Below are 24,851 nucleotides of genomic sequence, written 5' to 3' on the forward strand. Positions count from 1 at the left end.
AGAAAGTGAGGCTGGTGACCTGGCACAGCTCTCCCTCACTCAATCAAAGTCAATTGCAAGTCATGTCATCAACTCCTGGATGTCATGGTCCTCTTTGAGAATGAAAGACAACACAACAGTAACAGCCAATCTGATAGGTGTGAGGTGGCACTTCAAAGTTATTTTAATTTGTATTTCTCTAATCTATAGTGATTTAAAGAATTTTTATATGATTATGGATAGTTTGATCTTTTCTTCTGAAAATTGCCTATTCATATTGTTTCACCATTTATCAATTGGGAGACTTGTATTCTTATAAATTTAACTCAGTTCTCTATATATTTGAGAAATGACGTGTTTATCAGGGAAACTTGCTGTAAAATCCACCCCCTCCCAAGTTTTCTGCTTTCAATTGAATCTTAGCTGCACTGGTTTTATTTGTGCAAAACATTTTTCAATCTGATATAATCAAAATTATCCATTATCCATGATGCTCTAATCTCTTGTTTCCTTGTGATTTTTTCATCCTTTCCATAGATCTGACAGGTAAACTACTCCATGGTCTCCTAATTTCCTTATGGTTTCACCCTTTATATCTAAATCATGTACCCATTCTGACCTTTTCTTGGTGTACAGTGTGAGATGTTGGTCTATACCTAGTTTCTGCCAAGCTGCTTTCTAGTTTTCCCAGCAGTTTTTGTCAAATAGTAAGTTCTTGTCCAAAAAGCCTGAATCATTGGGTTTATCAGACACTAAATTACTGTGGTCATTTACTACTGTGTATTGTGTATATAATCTATTCTACTGATCCACCACTCTGTTTCTTAGTCAGTAACCAGATTGTTTTGATGATTACCACTTGTAGTTTGAGATCTATATTACTTTTTCTAGTTCTACAATTTTTTGATAGTTTGATTGGTATTGTACTGAATAAATAAATCAATGTAACTAGAATTGTAATTTTTATTATCTTGGCTTGGCCTACCCATGAGCAATTAAGGTTCTCCAGTTGTTTAGATCTGACTTTATTTGTGTGAAAAGTCTTTTGTAATTGTAACAATATTTTATATTGTCTATAATTATTTTAAATGTAATTTCTCTTTCTATCTCTTGTTGCTGAGCTTTGTTGGTAATACATAGAAATGCTGATAATTTATGTGGGTTTATTTTATATTCTGCAAATTTGCTAGAGTTAATTATTTCTACTAGATTTTTTTTAGTTGATTCCCTAAGATTCTCCAAGTGCACCATCATATCATTTGCAAAGAGTGATAGTTTTATTTCCTTATAGCTATTCTAATTCTTTCAGCTTCTTTTTTTTCTCTTATTGTTATAGCTAGTATTTCTAGGGCAATATTGAATAGTAGTGGTGATAATGGGCATCCTTGCTTCACCCCTGATCTTATTGGGAAGGGGTCTATCTTATGACCATTACAGATAATGTTTGCTGATGGTTATAGATGTTCTTTATCATTTTAAGCAAAATTCCATTTATTCTTATGCTTTCTACTGTTTTTTATAATAGGAATGAGTATTGTATTTTGTCAAAAGTTTTTTCTGCATCTGTTGAGATAATCATATGATTTTTGTTGTTTTTGTTATTCATGTGGTCAGTTGTGCTGATAATTTTCCTAATATTGAACCAGCCCTATATTCCTGGCAGAAATCCCACCTGGTCATAGTATATGATCCCGGAGATATATTTCTGTAGTTTCCTTGCTAGTATTTTATTAGAACTTTTTGCATACATTTTCCTTAGGGAAATAGGTCTGTAGTTTTATTTGTCTCTTTTTGTTCTTTCTGGTTTAGATATCAGCACTATATTTATATCACAAAAGGAATTTGATAGGACTCCTTTTTGGCCTATTTTATCCAAATAGTTTACATGGTATTGCAACTAATTGCTCTTTAAACATTTGGGAGAATTCATTTGTAAATCCATCTGATCCTGGGGTTTTTTTCTTAGGGAGCTCACTGATGGGTTTGTTTAATTACTTTTTCTAAAATAAGATTGTTTAAGTATTCTATTTGCTTTTCTGTTAATCTGAGCAATTTTTACATTTTTTTGGTAAATCTATTTCACTTGTTAGATTTATTGCATATAATTGGGCAAAATCACTTCTAATTGCTTTAATTTCCTCTTCATTGGTAGTGAATTCACCTTTTTGATTTTTGATACTGGTAATTTGGTTTTCTGCTTTTTAAAAAAAATCAAATTAACCACTGGCTAATCGATTTTGTTCCTTCTCCCCCATAAAACCAACTCTAGTTTTATTTATTTGTTTAATGATTTTCTTGCTTTCAATTTTTTTGCTCTCTCCTTTGATTTTCAGGATTTCCAATTTGGTGTTTAATTGAACATTTTTTAATTTGTTCTTTTTCAAGTTTTTTTTTTTTAGTTGCATGCCCAATTTATTGACCTGCTCTTTCTTTATTTTATTGATGCAAGCATTTAAAGATATGGATATTGCTCCAATTATTTTGTTGGCTAAATCCCACAAATTTTGGTATGTTGTCTCATTGTTTTAATTTTCTTTAATGAAATTATTGATTGTTTCTATGGTTTTTGTCCTTTGACCTACTTATTCTTCAAGATTAGATTATTTGCTTTCCAATTTTTATTCTATTTTCCACAGTCCTTTATCAAATATAATTTTTATTGCATTATGATCTGAAAAGGATGAATTTAATTTTTTTGCTCTGCTTTTGATTGTGAGGCTTTTATGCCCTAATATATGGTCAATTTTTTTTAGGTGCCATGTACCACTATAAAAAAGGTGTATTCCTTTCTATTCCCATTCAGTTTTCTCCAGAGGTCTATAATATCTAACTTTTCTAAAATTCTGTTCACCTTCTTAACTTCTTTCTTGTTTATTTTTTGGTTAGGTTTCTCTAGTTCTAAGAGGGGAAAATTGAGGCCTCGTACTAGTATAGTTTTACTGTTTATTTCCTCCTGTAACTCATTTAACATTTCCTTTAAGGATTTGAATGCTATACCTCTTAGTGCATTTCCGTCTAGTATTGATTTATCTTCATTATCTATGGCACCTTTTAGCAAGATGTAGTTTCTCTGCTTATCTCTTTTAATTAGATCTGTTTTTGCTTTTGCTTTGTTTGAGATCATGATTACTACATTTTTTTTTTACTACAACTGAAGCATAATAAATTCTGCTCCAGCCCTTTACCTTCACACTGTGTTTTTTCTGCTTCAAATGTGTTTCTCGTAAACAACATATTGTAGGATTATGGTTTTTAATCCACTCTGCTATCCACTTATGTTTTACAAGTGAGTTCATCTCATTCATATTTACAGTGCCTCCATCCTGCCTTTTCCATCTGTTTATCTCTTTTTTTCCCTCTCTCTCCTCATCCTCAAAAGTGTTTTGCTTCTGGCCATCACCTCTTCCAATCCAATCAGTGAATTCTATTTTATCTAATTAATTTCTATTTTACCCTCTGGATCTAAGATATCAAGACAGATCTATGGAGGAGACAGGATTCATTCACATGGCCCAGATTCTGAGTGCTATGATTTTTTCTCTCTTTCTTTCTTTCTTTCTTTCTTTCTTTCTTTCTTTCTTTCTTTCTTTCTTTCTTTCTTTCTTCTTTCTTCTTTCTTCTTTCTTTCTTTCTTTCTTTCCTTCTTTCTTTCCTTCTTTCCTTCTTTCCTTCTTTCCTTCTTTCCTTCTTTCCTTCTTTCCTTCTTCTTTCTTTCTTTCTTTCTTTCTTTCTTTCTTTCTTTCTTTCTTTCTTTCTTTCTTTCTTTCTTTCTTTCTTTCTTTCTTTCTTTCCTTCTTTCCTTCTTTCCTTCTTTCTTTCTTTCTTTCTTTCTTTCTTTCTTTCTTTCTTTCTTTCTTTCTTTCTTTCTTTCTTTCTTTCTTTCTTTCTTTCTTTCCTTCCTTCCTTCCTTCCTTCCTTCCTCTCCTCTCTCCCTCTCTCTCTCTCTCTTTCTTTCTTTCTCTCTCTGTCTTTCTTTTATTTTTTTTGGCTAGGCAATGGGGTTAAGTGTGGGGTCACACAGTAAGTGTCAGGTGTCTGGGGTCAGATTTGGATTCAGGTCCTCCTGACTCCAGGGTCAGTGCTCTATCTGCTGTGCCACCTAGCTGCCCTGAGTGCAATGATCTTTTTTTAAAAAATTATTTATTTATTTTTAGTTTTCAACATTCACTTCCATAAAATGTTGAGTTTTAAATTTTCTCCCCCTCCGTCTTCCCTCCCCTCACCAAGATGACATGTAATCTGATAGAGGCTCCACTTATACATTCATATTAAGCATATTTTCACATTAGTCATGATGTATAGAAGAATTAGAACCAATGGGAGGAACCATGAGAAAGAAGAAACAAAACAAAACAACAAAAGAAAAGGAGAGCAAATAGTATGCTTCCATCTGCATTCAGACTCCATGGTTCTTTTTCTGGATTTTTATAGCATTTTCCATCGTGAGTCTTTTGGAGTTTTCTTAGATCCTTGTATCGCTGAGAAGAGCTTAGTCTATCAAAGTCAGTCATCACATAATGTGGCTATTACTGAGTACGATGTTCTGGTTCTGCTCATTTCACTCAGCATCAGTTCATATAAGTCTTTCCAGGTTTTTCTGAAGTCTGCGTGCTGAATGCAACAATTTTAAGGCTCAATACTAAGGAGGGGATCAATGATTTAGGGGAAATGTTCCTAGTACTCTGGTTGTGCCAGGATCTTAGTCACTGATTCATTTCTTCCATGACTGTTACCTGGGCTAGATTACTCAATGGTGATCTTCAGTGATGTGAAAGAGGAGCATATGGTTTATAGGGAATAGGGGAATCTCCCCTGTGATTAGTTTCCCTCCTCTGATATTACCAAGTGGGGCATGAATGATTAAGTTTGCACTAGAGATAGAAGTTTCCAGCAAGGAGAATTCTAGATAAGGGACAAAGAAAAGGTAGCCAAAAGGAAAAGGTGCCATCTCCAGAGCATAGCCTATCAGAGAAAGACCAGGCCTAGGGAAAAACAAAACAAAACAAGATTGCTGGGCCTAGAGTCAGGAAGACCTGAATTTAAATTTGGACCCAGACAGTTACTAGCTATGTGACCCTAGGCAAGTCACTCTCTTTGCCTTAATGCACTGGAGAAGGAAATGGCAAACCACTCTAGTATCTTTGCCAAGAAAACCCCATGGACAGTATTGGCATGCTGTGGTCCACAGGGTCATGAAGAGTCAAACATGACTGAACAACAAAAGAAGAAAACAACACCACCACAAACTCAGGGAGATGAAATGATTTTCCCACGGTCAACCAGATAGAGGGAATTAGATTCAAATCCAGGTTTCTCTTTCATCTAAATGTAGCCACATGCTAGCATATCGCTGCCTTGTTCAAAAAATGTTTGGTAGCTCCCAAGTGTTATGGCTCTTAGGCTCTGGAATTCTAATTCTGACATCAATTAGTTATGCTTTCAGCTTTCGGTCACTGGGCAAATTTGATAAACATGCTTCATTTTTTCATCTAAATACTTCTGAAAATAAAATTAAACATGGCCAAAGAGCATTTGACTTGTAATTCCTAAGTAGTTTGCCTCAGGCAGTAGCATCATAGATGCTAATGGACTTTTATAGAAGAATCTGGACAAGTTTACAGATAAATATACTCATCCTCTTTTTTCTTGATTCACATAGCTATTAATGTCTTATAGGGATTAACTTGCTGTAGAATCTTTTGAAGTAGAATGCATGAGGGAAATGTAGAAACGAGGGCACATTAACCAAACCTGAGGAATTAATGGTGAATACCAGGGAGAAATAGCTGTCCAAAGTGTTCTTAATCATTGAATACATGTGTGGTTTTCCTTTCCCTAATGCCTGTGCATATGTAGACTAGATTTCTCCTAAGCACTTTAATAAATAAGAATTATGGCTCACAATGTCCCTGTGATACTTTGCAGTTCTTAAGTATCCCCCTTTTTATTTTTTAATTCTAGGGCTTTCAAGAGCTTTAGGAACATCATTTCATTAATCTGCTATGACATAGGAAAGCAATTAATCTTTCCCTCCATTTGAAAGATGGTGAAAGAATTAAATAGATTTTAAGTACCTTGTTACATTGATCAGAGATCATATTGTCAGACATGAAAGAATGAGTTTATTATTTCCGCCACCCAAGTTTGTAAATGAAAAATGAAACACCTTGCCTGTTTCTTCTTCCTCACATGCCCCCAACCCCATCCAGTGACTTGTCAAGTCTTCTATTTCCTCATTATCTCTTTCATATCTATTCCCTTCTTTTAATTCATCATTAATTTAGGACACTTTGACCTCTCACCTCAACTTTAGCAACAGCATCCTAAGTCTATACCTGGCTTCTAGTCTCTCCCCTCTTCCTTCCATCTTTCACTCAGCTACCAAAATGATCTTCGTAAATAAACCTGACCATGTCACTCCTTTATTCATCTAACTTTGTTGTTTCCTTATTGTCTTTAGGATAAAGTATACATTCCTTAACTTGGCGTTTAAAGCCCCTCTGACTTGAGCCTAACATGATTATTCTCCATTACTTCTTGTTTACTTCCTTTTCCCTGTTTTACATACAGTTCCAGACAAATTGGTTCATTTGCTGTTCTCTGAATTCAGTACTTGACACTTGGCATGCCTTCTTTCGCCTCTGCCTTTGAAGAGGAAGTCCCCAATGCCTAGAATGCAGGCCCTCCTCCTTCCCAGCTGTTAAAATTCTTCCTTCAAGGCTTAGCTCATGTGACATCTCCTTCTAGCATTTGTTGTCCTCCTCAAATTATCTTGTATGTACTAATCTCTTACACAGCACAACTTCATGATAGAATGTAAGCTTCTCAACAAAGCTAGGTGGCATGGTCAGGAGAATGCTGGATCTGGAGTCAGATAGATGGGAGTTCAGATCCAACCTTAGTCTTTTACTAACTCTGTGATCCTAAAAGCACCTAACCACTCCTAGCTTTAGTGTCCTCTGAAAAATAAGGGGGTTAGATTTGAAGGCATCTAATTTCCCTGCCAGCTTTAAATCTATGACCCTCTGACAATTTCATTTTGTCTCTGTGTCTGCATAAAGAAAGGAAAGGGAAAAAACATTTGAGAAGTACCTATCATGTGCCAGGGATTGTGCTGAGGGCTTTACAGATAATATCTCATACGATCCTCCCAACAACCCTGTGAGGTAGTTGCTATTAGGATCCCCATTTTAGTTGGTCAAGAAACATTTATTAAATGCCTACTGTGTGCCAGGCATATAGTGCTAAGGGCTGGGAATACAAAGCAAAAGACAGTCCCTGCCCTCAAAGAGCTTACAATCTAATAAGGAAAGCCAAAATATAAGAAGAAGCTGAGAAAAGTAATTTGAAACTACACCAAAAGGGCTGTAAAACTGTGTATATATCTGTTGACCCAGCAATACCACTACTGAATCGATATCTTAAAGAGAACAGAGAAAAAAGAGGAGGACCAATTTGTACAAAAATATTTATAATAGCTCTTTTTGTGGAGGCAAAGAATTGGAAATTGGGGGGAGTTGCTCATCAGTTGTGGAATGGTTGAACAAATTGTGGTATATGATTGTGATGAAATACTGTTGATGGAATCCTAATAAAGTTGCCCCCAGCCCCAATATTTTAACTTCATTATGGTCCCCACTGAATAGCAGGCATGTCCTAATTTAATCACGCAATCTGGATTTAACCACACCTCAGGCCCCCAGACTCCATACAGCCACTACCCCTAGCTAGCCACTTCCCTCAGATCTGATTCGTATATTTAAACAGGTGTATCCTTATACTCAACCAAAATCACATCATCCATTTAGCCCAAGACAGGATCACAAGACCTAACTAATCCATCTTGATCAGACAGGACCACAATAGCTAGCCAATCAGAAAGCAGTACGACCAAGATGTTTGACCAGCAAACCACGGAAGGGACCCCTCCCCATTACCTAATCCCTTAATAAGTCCCTCTTGCTTTTTTAATATTCATGATTTCTGTTGTATAATCAGCATCATTACACTATAAAATTGCCTGTGTTGTCTTACTAAGCTACTGGTTCATCTTGGAACCTAACCCACTTCAGAGGGGCATCAATCCTCAATAAATGTCTATACTTGGATTACAGGTGGTCTGACTCTGAATTCTTTGAGATGAGCCCCACAACACATCATGAAACTGCAGCACTATTGTGTTATAAAAATGGCCATCCATTCAGAAAAACCTGGTAAAATTTATATGAACTGATGCAAAGTGAAGTGAGCAGAACCAGAATATTTTAAATAGTGACAGCAATATTGCACAATGATCAACTGTGAATGATTTAGATATTCTCAGCAAATCAATGATCCAAGACAATTCAGAAGGACTTATAATGAAAAATGCTATGCATCTATGGAGAAAGAACTTACAGAGTCTGAATGTAGATTGAAGTACATTTTTTTTTACTTTATTTTTCTTGTTTTTTTCTTTTTGGTCTATGTTTTCTTTTGTAACATGGCTAATGTGGAAATTGTTTTTTTTTTTCATGACTGCACATGTATAATCTATATCTAGTTGATTGCCATCTCAGGGGGAGAGGAAGAAGGGAGGGAGACAATTTAGAACTCAAAATTAAAAAAAATTGCTTTTACTTGTAATTTGAAAAATATATTAAAATTTTCATTAAAATAAAGATACTGAAAGGTGGAGAGAGAGGGAGGATACATGGCAAGGGGCATGAAGAAATTGTATAGCAAAGTGGGAATAATGAGGTATCTGTCCTGGGTCCCCTCCTTAAATTGAGCATCTGAGAGAAACCCTCTTATTTTCACCTTCTACCATCTCCAATCAGAGGGAGGTATGGGCCCAAGGGACAGGGGTTAGTGAGGAAGTTGGAGTTTCAGAGTTGATGTGATTCTTGCAGGAAGATGACTTTCTGGAGACAATGATGAAGTCCAAGCAAGCATCTAAATGGGAAATACTGAGGTGTCTGCCCTGGGCCCCTTCTTTAAACAGAGGATATGCAAGGAGCTCTTCAATGTCCACCCTCCACAATAGGAGGGAGGGTCCTGAAGGGCATTTTAGACTTGAGTAAAAGGTTAAGTAGCTTGCCTAAAGTCACAGAGCTAGTATCTGACGAGCTCAGACTTTTCTGAATCCCGGCCCAGTTCTCTATACACTGTACCCTTTAGGTATCTCTAGTATTCTAGCACAGTGCCTTAAAATGTTTGCACTCTGGAAACTTTAGTACTACATAAATGTTAACTATTATTATGACTTTTAAATTCAATTGGATTAATTTAAAGACTTGAAAAATATTCTCAGTTCTCATTGTACTCTAGAGATGGAAAATCCTCAGAGACTAGACAGGAGGAAAAAGGAGAAAAGAGAAGACTAGGAAATGGAGAGGGAAAGGAGTTGGAGTAAAAATGGTGGACAGTGGGCTATAAAATGGCATTTAATCTGTAAAGTAGATTCATGCAGTTTAAGAAAAAAAACACATCTATTCAAAGAAATAATTCATTTTAAAAAATAGTTAACATGAAAAAGGGTTTTCTAGGGAGTTTCCAGTAAGTTGTTTATTTATAGACTAACAGATACTTGTCCCAAGATTGGGTAGAAAATAAAGGAAGAGGCAGTTTGAGGTCTTGTGCTCTCTGTGCTACCAACTCTAGGTATGACTTGGCAAGTTTCTTTCTTTCTTTCTTTCTCCCTTTTTAAAAATGAGAGCTTAAAAAGATGATCTCTAAGATCTCTTTTAATATTTAAATCAGTGTGATCATCCTGTTAAGGACCCTGCCAAGAGATGACTTTTGGTAAGGTGGCTTTAAACTCTGGAGGCTGGTTGATGGCTATATAATGGCAGAATTTTCAAACCAAGGTGTGAAGTACCAAACCCTTCTGTCCCTTGCTGTTTCTTCTGCCTTTCATCTGCTTCAGAGATTCAAAAGAGTTGAGGGAAGAGTGCACAGTTGAGAAAAAAAGTAAGGGCCCTAGACCTAGATGCCACTTGGCAGTTGGGTGAAAGTGATTTTGAAGGATGTCCTGATACTGGATGTATGTTAGTCAGTACACCTTTATAAAGCATCTAGTATGTGCTAGGTACGGTGCTGATCACTGAGAATACAAATAAGAAAAAGAAACAGTCGTTGCTTTCAAAGGGCTTACAATCTAATGAGGGGAGAAAACACACAAAAGGACGTTGAAAGGTGGGGATGAAAGGGTGGAGGTAGGAGTGGGGCACGAAAAAAGTGCAGTTGATGAGAAATGAACAGATAGATGGCTTGGGCACCCTCTTTAAATGGAGGTTCTGGGAAGAGCTCTCCACCCTCCAATCAAAGGAAGGGGTCGCAGGGGAAGAGGGTACTTACGAGGTTTGACTTCCAGGGTTGAAGTGATCTTGCAGCAGAAAGAGGTTCTGGGCTCAAGAGGCAGCTAGATGGCTCATTGGGTAGAGTACTGGGCATGGATTCAGGAAGACCTGAATTAAAATTTGGCCTCAGACTAGCTGTGAGACCTCTGGCAAGTCGCTTAACTTGTGTTTGCCTTAATATACCAGATAAGGAAATGGCAAACACTCCAGTATCTTTGCCAAGATAATCTCATGGACCGTATGGTCCACTTCAAAAATGCTCCATGACATGAAGAGTCGTGAAGATTCTCAAAGAGTCAGATATGACTGAACGATTTAAAAACAAAACAACAACCGTGTAGAAAGGACATACCTCTTTAAAAGATGGAGTTAAACCTCTGAGCTCCAGATTAAAAGACCCATTTCAGAATATATTCTTTTTCTTTCGAAGAGTTCATCTTTAGCTCAGGACTCCAGCTGAAGCCTAACATAGCAAGAAGCTCCCCAGTGTTTATAACCCAGTGACCATATAGCTACATACTATTCTGGGCCTGCAAGAGTGATGAGAATGCATTGTAAGACATCAGTAGCCCTTTAGTATTGGAGGACTGCTTACCTCACCGTGTTGTTCTGTTGTTTGTCCTTCATTTTTGAAGAGGACCGATGACATCATGAGGTGACGTCTTGACTCAAGCGTGAATTGGATTTAAATAAGGCAGAGTTGCACAAAGTTGGCAGCCTCACTCACTCTTCCAGAGTTATAGAAGTCCAGTGGCAAGAAAAACGTCGGGACAACCGGTGATGGCCCAGGAGGTAGTGGATATCCTTGGCATCTTCAATGTCTGACCAGGCTCTAGGTACTCCACAGTGCCTGCTTCGGTTAACATTCGTGGCTGTTGGAACAAGTTGTTCTCATGCTCCCATTCTGCCGGGGAAAGTCTTCACATATTTAGGGTAGATACCCCTAAATCACTCTTGCATTTGTGACCTATTGCTTACTCTCAACCTGGTTTAGCCTGTCTGCCAAGATGGTTTACTGGGTGTGGCTGCTGTGCATGTGACAGCTTCTTAGAGCCACAAGTGAGAGTTAAGCTCCAGGTGGATACCAAAGGTGGATGAGCAGCCCTGAAGAAGGCTCAGCAAGTCCTCACACCAGAGGTGCTGGCCCTCTTTGAACAACCATATACCCCTACCTCGTCATTCGTGTGCCCTTCCACACATATGTCCTTGCCACTTTTCTTCTCTAAATGGACAAACCCCTACGTACGTTCTCTAGGTGTGTCCACTTTACTGATACAGCATGTATTCAAAGGAGTGTGTGTCCCAGCTCTGTGGGGAAAATGAATTGCTGCTTTTCTTACTATGCTGTTTCTAAATGCCTTTGCTTTGAACTGATTGTGCTCTCTGACTTTGTAGTAAAAGTAAACATGTTGGTCAAGTCAAATGCAGAAGTATTTACTTAAATCTCTGTTACATGCCAGGCACTATGTTATGTGCTTGGGATGTAAAGAAAGTAAAAACAGAAACGAAAAAGCAAAAACAATACTTGTTCTTAAGGAGCTCATGATCCAAGCGGGGAGACAGTATGCAAACAACTACGTACCAACGAGATATATTCAGGGTAAAGTGGAAGGATTCAGCTGAGGGATGTACAAAGATTAAAGAGGAACAGGCGAAGCTTCTTGTAAAAGGTGAGACCAAGGCTGAGATTTGAAGGAAGCCAGGAAAACCGGGAGGTGAGAATGAGGTATAACAAAGTTCTAGGCATGGAGGACAGCCAATGAAAATTCATGGAGTCTGGAGATGGGACATAAAATGAATAGAAAGGAGGCCAGTGAGTGTGTGGAGGGAAGTAAGGTGTCAAAAAAAAAAAAACAACAACTGAGAAGGTAGGAAGTGTTATGAAGGGTTTTAAAAGCCAAAGAGAGGATTTTATAATTGCTCCAGGAAGTAATAGAGTTTACTGAAAGAGGACAGGGGGCATGCCATTATCAGCCCTGTGCTTTAGGTAAGATCAATTTGAAAGTTGACTGGAGGATGGATTGGCACTGGGAGACTTGAAGCAAAGAGACCGACCAGTAGACTATTGCAGTAGTCTGGGCTTGAGATGATGAGGGCCTGTGCCAAAGTGGTGGAAGTTTTAAAGGAGAGAAGGGGGTATATATAAGAGATAATACAAAGGTGGAGTGCAGGAGACTTGACACCAGATTGCATGTAATTGGTGATGGGGAGAAGTTGAGGATGGAATTGGGTTGTGAGCCTGGGAAATTGAGAGGGTGGTGGTATCTTTCACAGTAACAGGGAAGTTAGGAGGAGGGGGTAGTTTGAGAGGGTAGATAATGACTTCAGTTTTGAACATGTTGAGTTTAAGATTTAGAATGCTCTCCCTTAGTAGTTCTTAATTCCACAGTAGACCGCCAAAGAGAAAGGGCTAGCCTTCCTGGTGTGATACTTTCAGCTAACACTGAGCAAAGCTTAATGTGGCAGCTTAGGGCAGTGAGATGGTGCAGTGGATAGAATTCTGTGCCAGGAGTCAGGAAGATTTCTCTTTGTGAGTTCAAATCTGGCCTCAGACATTTACTAGCTGTGTGACTCTGGGCAAATCACTTAACTCTGTCTGCCTCAGTTCCCCATCTGTAAAACAAACCAGAGAAGGAAATGGTAGACCATTCCAATTGCCCAGAATACCCCAAATGGGGTCATGAAAAGTCAGACACAACTGAAAAATGACTCAGCAACAACAATCTGAGTACCTAGGGTCATGTAGAAAATGGTGACCGGTGATGATTTACACTCAGGCAGGCCCTTTGATTCCAAACCCAATACTTAACTCTACTGCACCAAGCTCCCTTCGACAACTTATGTAACCTGTGACTCAAAGCCTATTTGCATAAGACTTTCCTCATTGGTCCTCCACAGATTATAAACTCTTAGGATCACAGAATTGTAGAGCTAGTTGGGATCTTAGTGGGCAGCTAAGTGGCTCAGTGGACAAATGTCTGACCAGAGTCGGAAAGACTCATGTTCATGAGTTCAAATCAGCCTCAGACACTTACTAGCTGTGTGATGCTGGGCAAGTCACTTAACCTTGACTGCTTTAGTTTTCTCATCTGTAAAATGAGGTAGAGGAGGAAATGGCCAACCATTCTAGTATCTTTGCCAAGAAAACCCCAAACTCTGGAGTCAGACATGACTGAAGAAGAACAGCAATAATTAACTCTACTGCTTCTTATCTGTGTGGCCTTGTTGCTTGACATCTCTGGGTCTCAGTTTCTTTCTATGACAGTGTTGCATTTAGTGATCTCTAAGATCCCTTTCAAGTCTAAATCCTTTGACTCCTATCAGTAGAACATGAAAACTTCAATGAATTAAACCAGCCTTTTATTCTGACTTTGTGCTAATGTCAACTTTGCTCCATGTGCCTTTTAAAAAAAATTATTCATTTTAAACTTAAATACAAAACCAGAAAAGAATATTTCTATGTACATACCAGAACATAAAAGAAGATTCAATATAAAGCAATAAATTTCCATTTCACAAAAAAACATATAATAAATCCTACACATTGTTTTCAAAGCAACCCAGCTTTTCTATGCTTCCTTCCAGGTTTTCTTTTGTTCTCTGCTATGTATTCTTTTTTCAAAATTTTATTTTTCTCTCTCTCTTCCTCCCCACCCCTCCCACTCTCAGGTGTTTTATACAGTCTAGTTACTTTAAATGGTTTAAAGCAATATTGAATAATACTGGTGACACATAGTGTAGTTTTCTCTTTTAATTAAATCTTTTTTAGCTTTAACTTCATCTGAGATCATGATTACTATCCCTGTTTTTTTTACATGATTAATTCTATTTCAGCCCTTTATTTTATCTCAGTGTGTATTTCTCTTTTTTATGATGTCTCCTGAAAATGACATATTATTGAATTCATATTGTCTAATCCATTCCTGTTTTATGAGTCAATTCATCCCATTCACATTCTGAATTATAATTACTTGTTATGTATTTCCTTGAGTCTTCTAAATGATTCTGTGAAACCTGAGGTTTTCTGAATTATGCATCTCTCAGTGCTCCCTTCCCCCCAATAACTCTTCTACTCTTCACCTGTAAATGAGGGTTTAACATTCTGAGTTTGTAATGTGACTGCTCTCCTGGCTGCTTCGCCATTTTTTGGTACCATCTTGGTATCACCAGTCTTGGGACGATGAAGACTCTTTCCTGGTATTACTAGCACTTTTCTAAGCCCTGACAAGTTGTAATGGAGAGTACCCCATTTGTAGTTGGAGTTATTTGGGTTCAATCCTGACTGTATCACTTACTACTGTGACCTTGGGGAAGTTATCTCACTTCAGTTCTATCATCTAGGACACAAAGTTTGAACAATGTAATCTCTAAGGTCCCTTCTAGCTCTATGAGCTTTTTATTATCTTATTTTTTATGATTATAGCTTAGAGAGTTTGAGTTCAATTTCCCATCCATTTTACAGGGCTGTCTTAGAAGTAGGAAGACCTACTTTAGTTAGGAAAGTCCATGTAATTGTTTGCTGTTGTCCTTCATAATCAAAGAGGGCCAAAATGACATCACAGTGTTGGGGACAATGTACAATTTGTCTGACTGTGGCTGATCCAACCAATACAAGTTTGGAAGGCTCTATCACGGGTTGGGTATGAACAGACCATTGGGAAGGAGATGCCTCTAAATTTGTGAGTAAAATTGTAACAATAAAATAGCAAAATAGTTGAATAGTAAAACAATGAAATAATAAAATGTAAATTGGTATAGGTGATATCTTTTGACTCGTAAATTGAATGTAAGTGAGACAGAGTTGTGCAAAGTCATCAGCCTCACTCTCTCTTCCAGAATCATCAAAATCTAGTGGCAGGACAAAAGTCAAGATGACTGGCAGTGGCTCTAAGATACAGTGTCTTCAGTGTCCTTCTTTCAGCCTCCTTCATGACTTATTGGAACAAATTGTTCACATCCGCTTATTCCATCAGGGAAGTCTTCACATTCTTGGGGTAGACATCCTCCTAACTCACTGATGGGTTTGAGGCCTGTAAATTACTCTCAGCCTGGTTTAGTCCATCTGCCAAGATAGTTTTACTAGGGTGTGACTGCTGTGCATGCTACAGCTTCTTGGAGTCACAAATGACAGTTGGGTGAAAAGGTGGACACCAAAGGTGGATGAATAGATGAAAAGGGCCTGACAGGCCCTCACACCCAATGTGCTAATCCTCCCTAAACACCCCATACAGCTCATATTATTGTAGGAAATTGAGAGAGTCCGGGAAAGGGCAGGAAAATTGGCTTTTCTAATTGCCCAGGCTAGAAAAGTAGTGCTCTGTGATTGAATGTAGCAAGTTCTTTTTTTTTTTTAAATGAGCAATTTGATAATTTGGTTGTTTTCAGTATTTACTTGGTATTAATTTTTAAAATCTGTGAAATTATATACTTACTTGCTTTGTTTCCGAAGTACCCATTTCAGAGTATCTGGGATACTTTACAAAAATGAAAAATTTACAGCCTCAATTAAATAAATCCATGCCACTTGGCCCTGAGAGAAATAGCTAGCCTGTGCCAAACAAAACAACACAAAACAAAACAATAAAACAATCCGCCCCAAATTACCCCTAAAAAACTGCAAAGGGTCAGTAGGCTAAAGAATCCAGAAGGGAAAAATAATAATGATGAAGCATTATTTTAATATTTCTACCATTTCCTGAATATGTGAGCATGTCCTTTTTGCATCCTCAAGCAGCATAGCATGAAGCCCTTGACACTTTGCCTTTTTCCCTTGAGAAGTTGTTTAGGAATAAGAAGGTAGAAGCCTTGTAGTTCACCAAAGATTAGGACAGGGTTCTTCAAGGTCTAGGTACAACAATGGGTAATAGGAAGAATATCTTTCTTGGAGTAAGTCCTGGAGGACAGATTATTCAGTCTGAGTGAGCTGGAGCCTTCCTGTCCCTCCCCCCAGGTAGCTTTATGAGAGGAATGACTCTCCTTCAACTCTCTGAAGAGTGCACCAGACCTCAAATCATGTATAGTCTTAAGCAGCAACTATATATTTTGACACCCTCTCATATACTTAGTCTTACATTTAGGCCTGTATGTTACATTAAAATTAAAAGATAGAAGTGAGAAGCAATCAATCAGAAGGTATTTAATAAGGACCGAGGAGCCAAACACTATGCTAGGTGCTGGGGATATAAGTGCAAAGAATGAAACAATCCCTTCCCACAAGGAGCTTACATTCTAATTGGGAAGGCCGTGTAAACACATCCAGAATATAGTGTGAAAAATACAAATATATACAAAATACAAATTAAATAAAAGGTATTTTAGAAGGCAGGGCATTAAGGGAGGTGGAGAGGTAAGAGAGGCTTTGTGCAGAAGATAGTTCTTGAGTTGGAGTTAAGGAAAGAGTTAAATCACTTTCATTGAATTCAGTTGACTAATCTGTTGATGAAGTAAGACTCCCAGTGGCATTGAAACAACCATAAAAAATACCCAAAACATTTATTCATAAGAGAACTGAATTAAATCACATTTATAATTGAACAGAAAGTAATAACAACCTCTCTTCCAAGTAGTCATATTTCCTTTCCTCATGGAATAGTTGTGTCTTGAGCCTTCTCAATCTTTATAGTTTCAATAGGGAAAAGCAGAGCAGTCTTTCTAGAGCCAGAGAGGAGTGTTGGAACCTTCCGTGAGGGCAACATTGGTCCCTGTGATGGCTCAATAGTCATTCTCATTTGACAGCTCTCATTAGTATCTTGCTAATAGGGAAGATTGCTTGCCATCCTGGTCACCTCCCTGCCTGAGACCCGAGCTCATGCTAGATTCCAGTGGCACCTTGTTCAGTGTTCATCAGCTGTACATCTTCAGCTCATGGCATTTTGGGAAAAAATATCTTCTATCTTTGCAACTTTGTATAGTTGCTGAGCTTGTATTTTGCTATCCACCAAAAAGGGGGTGAGAAAAGGAAAAGAATAAGCAGGAAGGATTCTCAAGCTTTTTTTCCCCAATATTCCTTCCAAGACCTATCAATATCTAGAAAAATAAACTTATGTCATCCTAGCATAATTAAGGTCAGAAAACTTAACCCCCTTGTATATCTGTATATACTATAGTAAAATGTGGGATCCTTTGGGTGGGGAGGAGTGATGATGGAGAAGGCCCAAGTTTCAAGGGGTTTACAAAGACTCAAACTCTAGGAATCTAATTAATTGTACCACTAAATAGAGTATTAGACAGCTGAGATCAGTTCCTCTTTGCCAAGGGCTGCCATGTATTGTCTGTTCACTGTTTTCTGGAAAAAAAATGAAAAAAAAAATTTACTACATCCTTTCTACAATTTATCTACTGTGTACTGAGATGGGGAGTAGAGCTCCAAAAAGCCTTGTGATTTGAGGCTGAGTCCAGATATTAGTTAGGTACACATTTCTGAACCACTAAAGGCAGTAAAATTTTCAATGAACTGTTTGAAAATTTGCTAGTCAGCCCATGTGATGATCTATTCAGAGCTCAGGAGAAAGGCTTCAGAATGAATGGAATCCCTAAGTCACTTTTTTTTTTTGTTGACAGTCATCTGTTATGATAGATAAGTAGCGATGTGGAAATCTGAGATATCCATGATGATTGTTTTTTATAAAAAAGTTAGGAAAATCAAATTGGAAAATGGTGGGGTTTTTTTGTTGTTGTTGTTGCTGAAGTGAGAGTTTAGGGAGGTGATAAAATCAGGCAGCATAGACCTGTATTTGAAGTCAGAGGATCTGAAGAGAAGCTCTGGCTCCAATACTTATCAGCTGTATGATCACGAATGAGACTTCACCTCATCTGAAATATGGACACAAAAATATTTTCACTGCCCACCTCACAGGTTTGAGAGGAAAACACCTCGTAAATCTCAAAGACTAGATAAATATGAGTTATTATTATTGATAATAAAACTACGTAAGATCGTACCATTAACACTGGAATTAGCTTGCTGTGTGACTCTGGTCAATTGACTTCATCTTTGTCTACCTCAGTTTCCCCAGCTGTAAAATAGGGGTGATAATAGCACTAACCTCCCAGGGTTGATGTGAGGATTAAATGCAATAGTGTGCAAAGCACTTAGCATGGTACCTGGCACATAATAGATGCTTAATAAATGTTTCCTTCCTTCCTCCCTCCCTCCCTCCCTCCCTCCCTCCCTCCTCCCTTCCTTCCTTCCTTCCTTCCTTCCTTCCTTCCTTCCTTCCTTCCTTCCTTCCTTCCTTCCTTCCTTCCTTCCTTCATCAGGTGCCATTCCATTTCACTCTTCAATATTGGCCTAATCTAGAAATAATGTATATGTTTCTCCCACTAGAATATAAGTACTTTGAGAGCAGCAGATGTTTCATTTTTGTCTTCAGGCCCCCAGTATTTAGTATAATACCGGTCACTATTCAATAAATGTTCATTGTTTGATACTGATATCTAGTTATCTAAATAAGTGATGGAAAAAAGATACTTATATGTGATCTGGTTAAATTAAATATAATTTAGCTACCTTTAGAAGAAAATCGCTAAGTTTGGGTAAAACTTTTAGCTTTTGAACATTGGAAACAATACTTTTTATGTGAATTATGAAGAGCAACCATAATCTCAGATGCTTCTGGACTCATGTTTATTCTGACTTTTCATGTGACTCTGGAATCAAAATACTTTAAAAAAAGACTCCACTGGTCTTATGTCTATTTTCATTACTACTTATTCAATCTTAACTACAAAAAGCTTCAAATAAAATTAAATCCATATGTTATGATCTTTAATAGAAAATCATAGTCTCTAGTTGGTTAGGGCTTTGTGCTAATGAGATGAGGTCATAGTTTCAATACTTATGTATGCTGTGGAATCCATGGCCACAGAGCAAATGCCTAGCTCTGTTCATCCATCTTACAAGTACATATGGTTGGTCACAAAAGATGTCAGAAGAGATGTTTTAGTCAGCAAGAAATTTCACGGATACTCTGGTGATATCCTTGTGGCCAAGAAGGAGACATATGTGCTAAGACATAGTATAGGAAAGTGTATTCTGAACTGGTTGTATGACAAGAACAAATGAATGATTCTCTCCATTCACATTTGAAATGACCTTTTATTTATTTAGTTTAAAAGAGGCAGTCTCCTTTAACCCTTTGAGAGGCAGTGTGGCTTAGTTGATAGAGAAATAACTTCAAATTCAGGACAGCATGGGTTCAAGTTCCCTCTCCATTCAGCTGTCAAATTGATTTTCCTAGCAAAAGTCTACCCATGTCACCCCTCTGCCCCCATTCAACAAGCTTCTAGCTGTCACCTCCAGGACCAAATAGAAGCCTTTGTGTGTCTTTTAAAGCTCTTTATAAGCTGCCCACTTCTTACCTTTTCAGTCTTGTTCTACCTTACTTCCACGCATTCTGCGATCCTGAGATGCTGCGTTCCTTGCTGTTCACACACTTCGCTTGCTGACTGTGCATCGTCACTGCTGGCCCCACACCTGAAGCTGTCCCCTTCCTCATCTCCAGTTAGTGGCCTTTCTTTCCACTCTCAGCTAAACCGACGCTCTCTGCAGGAAGCCTTTCTAGAATCTCCTTTATCGTGTTGCCTTCATTCTGTTGATTATCTCCAATTTATCCTGTATATACCTTGTTTGTACATAGTTGTCTACATATTCTTTCCCCTGTTAGACTGAACTCCTTGAAAGCAGAGACTATTTTTTGATGCTCTTTGAATTGCCAGTGCTTACACAGTAGTTGGCATATAGTAGGGACTTGATAAATGCTTGTTGACTGGAATTGACTAGACTTGTTGACTAAGACATCCTTGGCTTTGTGACCCTGGGTAAGTCACTTAATTTCATAAATTACAGAGAAGTTTCTGACCTTCACTGGTAAAAGAAATTCCTCACCAGCCACTCCTTATAGCATTGACATTACAGATTTTCTCTCTCTCTCTCTCTCTCTCTCTCTCTCTCTCTCTCTCTCTCTCTCTCTCTCTCTCTCTCTCTCTCTCTCTCTCTCATATATATATAATTACGTGCGTACGTGATGTCTCACCAATAGGATGTAAACTCCTTGAAGTCAGGGACTATTTCTTTCTTTCTTTTTTTTTTCTTTTTTTAATCTTTGTTTCCCAAGTGCTTAAAATAGTGTCTGACACATAGTAGGTGCCTAAAAATGCTTATTGATAGCTTGCTAGTCATACAGGTTTTTTCCCCCAAGCAATTCTCCTATTGATGAGAGCCTAGTTCATTTCTTCCACAGACCACTGCTGTGGATGTTTTGGCTTATATTAGGTGTTTATTTATTTCATTTACTTCTTTAAAGAGCGTATGCCCAGTATTTGGCTTAAAGTGGACAGCCAGTTAAATCACTTTTTCATGTAATTTTTGACAGAAATCTTCCATAAATTGTTTTCTATAACAACTGGACCACTTCATAGCTCACAGAATTAGTGTGACTGTTTCATTTAGAATCTCCCCAAATTGTCTGCTTCCAGTTTTGTGATTGTTAATTATTTGTACTATATAAGATGGGTTGTTTGAATTTGTATTTCTCTTGCAGTGAGTGATAGGTAGCACATGTTTATATGGTCATTTCAGAACTTTGGACCAATTTTCTGTTAGAAAATGGCTCTTGTCATTATATATTAGTATTGATTCCTTATCTTTCTTGTGTATCAGAATTTTATCACTTGCATTTGATACAGATATTTTCATAGATTATTTTCTCTAGTTAGTTTTATGTTCTCAATTTTACTTTTGTAAAAGCTTTTTAATGTCACATGCCCAAAATTATCTATTTTATCTTTTCTTATTTCCTCTATTACTTGTTTGGTTATGAATACTTCTCCAAGCTTCAGGTGTGAAATGTACCCCATCTTGTTCTCCAATTTTTAAAAATATTCATCTGTGAAATTAATTATTATGGTATTTAACTTACTTTCCTCTAATTATATCATCCAACATCAAATTAATTCTTGGAGGAATGGTTATTTCCTTCAAATTTATAATTTTTGTATTGTCTGTGACAATACAGCTTCTAAAAGCTTTTTTTTTGCTAGAGTTTCTAGAAATGACTTTTAAATACATATATGTATGTATATATATATGTATACATATGTTCTAATCAAGAAATGATATAGCATCGATATTTTTTAGGAGAGGTCTGGAAATGTAAATTTAATGGAGAATTTCCACTGTGTATAGTTTTATATATGCACATATGCATACTTAACATGCATATACAAATAACCATAACATGTGTACGTATTTATACAAGTATACACAAACATATACACATGTACACATACAGCTATATATGTTATACATGTACATATACACACATGTATACACATGTAAGACTATACACACTCTTGGAGAAACTGTTATTTGTCATGAATGTGCAGTTTTTAAATCACCTGCAATATTGAGGCTCTAGAGGATTTCTCCCCCTATAGGGAGTGTGTATGGTTGTATATATGCACATACATGTATTTGTACATATATGTGTATATATATATATAATATGTGTATATACCACATACAACCATATATAACATATGAATGTATGCAATAGATCATTTATATATTTTTACATAAATTGTATATCTGTGTATTTCTATGCACACAAATAAAACTACATATTTCTATATGTCTCTCATTATCTTATTTCTGTGTACTGGGGAAAACATCTTCTAATGCCTGAATATCATAGCAATTCAAAAATTATAAATTTGCATCAAATAGTAGTTCCTCCAAGAATGTGTATATAATTTTATATATATATATATGTGTGTGTGTGTGTGTGTGTGTGTGTATGTGTGCAAATATGCATATGTGTATACACACATATACATATAAAATATAGACACATTTATATAACATACATATATATATAGACATGTGTGACTATGTGTAACTATCAATATTTAAATTTACATATGTATATCCATCTATCTATCTATCTATCTATCTATCTATCTATCTATCTATCTATCTATCTACCAGGGGAAAATTCTCCAGAACTTGAATATCACAGGCCATCAAAAATTACAAATTTGCAACAAATAACAATTCATCCAAGAGTATGTGTATCTGAATCTGAGGCTGGCTATCTATCCATTATGTCATGCTTTTTTCCATAATATGGTTGGTTTCTTTGATTCTTGTAAACCTTTAATGAGAAATAATCTGTTTCTCAGATAACATCCTCAATATTAGAATGAATTATGGAGATATTTTGGTCTTGTATTGAGGAGACCTTGCCTTAAGTCCCATCTCCAAAAATTAGAATTTGTGTGATCTTGGGCATATCACATAATTTCTCTTTGCCTCAAATTTCTCCTTTGTAATATGGGGATAATATTAATAATTGCATCATCTCCTTTAAAGGGTTGTTGTGAGGGGAACTATAAAACCTATAGCAAGTAACATTAATGCTCAGTATATAGTTACTTTAATAACAGCCACTTCTGCTCAGAGCTTATGCTTATAGATTTTGATCTGGAAGGGACTTTATCTAGTTCAACTCCATCATTTTAAAGATGAGGAGCCTGAGTCCCAGAGACATTACTGTAACTGTGTCCTAAGCAATGGAGGTGGGATTTGAAGCCAAGGTCCTCTTGCTCTACAGACAGAATTCTTTCTGCTATATACCATGTTACTACTTACTTATTTTGTTTTTATTTGTAGTATTCTCTGAGGACTTCTTTAGGTCATCATTTTGCAATTTAAGCTGCTCATGGCAAGGTCATTGCCTAATAAAATAATCACCATTTACCACCAAATTAGTCCTGGACATTCTGACCTGGTTTATATTTCTCAAGATTTGGCCAAATGATTGACTCTGAGTACTTAGGCTCAATGTTCTCTAGATGCTTTTGGGGTGCAAGGTGGAGGAAGGAAATATTTGTGATGGCATATATGAGGCTTCGGCACTTTCTTTAGTGTAATTGCTCTTTCATGAAGACCTCTGGAGGTGAGTATCCAGCATTAGGGCAGAAAGAGCATCACTCTCAAGAGGGTGCAATTATTCTCTAATGAAAGAGAAAAGAAGTCTAAAGGACCCTAGGGAGGGCTAAGTTTGCTTTTAATTTCAGATGTATTATGGAATCCAATAGCAGATTCATTGAATGTGTCCACTTTTGTAGAATGTTCTGAATTCAGAAAGTGTGCAGGTGAAACTTTTGGAAGAGATATTGCATGGATGAAATAACTTTTGGGGCCAGGGAATTGAAGATACCAACCTGTTTCCAGAATGATCTATCCATGACCATGACAACTTTGCATCACATAGATGAGTGTTGTTTTTAAGTGTTTTTTTGGTCATGGAATTTTACTATTTGGAGTTTTTGTTAGAATAGAGCTTTCGATGGGAAAATGATGAAGCCTGCAACCTTGAATGTCCAACAGACTGAGGTCAAGACTTGCATATTTTCCAGACACAATAGATAACTGTTTTTATTTATATTCTTGGAGACTGATGGCCTCTGACTGGTAGGTTAAGTATGTATTTTGTTATTTGCAAAGAGGTGCAAAAGCATCCCTTCTCTGTTTTCCCACCATTTTTATTCCAAATGGTGTAGCAATAAAGTCAGTGAACCTAAGTAAGCTATCATTTACTGTGAAGTACAGGAGCTGTAGAAGAAGCTTAAGGCATGATCTCTGAGCCTTGAAGGCTTTTGATCATGGAGGAAAATGATGCCCACAAATAAGTGAGGAACAATACATATTTGTGAATAATTCAGAACTACATATATTGAGACTATAAATATGAATTTGGAGAAGGGAAAGATCAGTAGAGGCTAAAGCAGTCAAGAAAAGCTTCCTGGAAAAGAAAGGCTTGGACTAGCTTGTGAAGGAAGAGTGAGATTTGGATAAATAGAAAGTAGCAGGGAGGGTATACTAGGTAGAGAGGACTTCCATGTGGAAAAGCATTTGGAATAGAAATGATTATGACCTGGGAAGTTAAAAAAAATGATACCAACCTAAATATAATCAATTAATTAATAAATCAGAATTTATTTAGTGCCTACTATTTATCAGGCACAGTGCTAGGTACTTTGGATATAAAGACAAAAATAAAGGAGTACCTGCCCTCAAGGAGTTTATAGTCTATCAGGAGAAACAAGTAAGTAAAGACAAACTGTAAGACAAAGTAAATAGGTAATTTAGGTGGGGAGGAGAAGTGCTAACAACTGAAGTGAAGAGAAAAGCCTCTAGCACCCTGAGGTACTCTAGCTGAGCCTTGAAGGAGGTTAGGAATTCACAGAGGCACAAGTGAGAAAGGAATTAATTGAAGACATGTTGATGTTGTTTGTCCTTCATTCCAGAAGAGGACCACCGTGACATCAGGAAGGTGAATTAGATTGCAAGTGAATCAGATGTAAGTGAAAGAGGGCTGTGCAAAGTCCCCAGCCTCACTCTCCTCCAGAGACATCTGGGTCCAGAGGCAAGATACAGATCAGGATGACTGGAGATGGCCCAGATGTACTGGGAGACCTTGGCCTTTTTTAGGTTAAGACGTTCCCAGGTTTCAGTTTGACTGAGGCAAT

This window comes from Phascolarctos cinereus, unplaced genomic scaffold, assembly GCF_003287225.1.
Source record: "Phascolarctos cinereus isolate Bilbo 61053 unplaced genomic scaffold, phaCin_HiC Scaffold_4;HRSCAF=312, whole genome shotgun sequence".
Lineage (NCBI taxonomy): Eukaryota > Metazoa > Chordata > Mammalia > Diprotodontia > Phascolarctidae > Phascolarctos > Phascolarctos cinereus.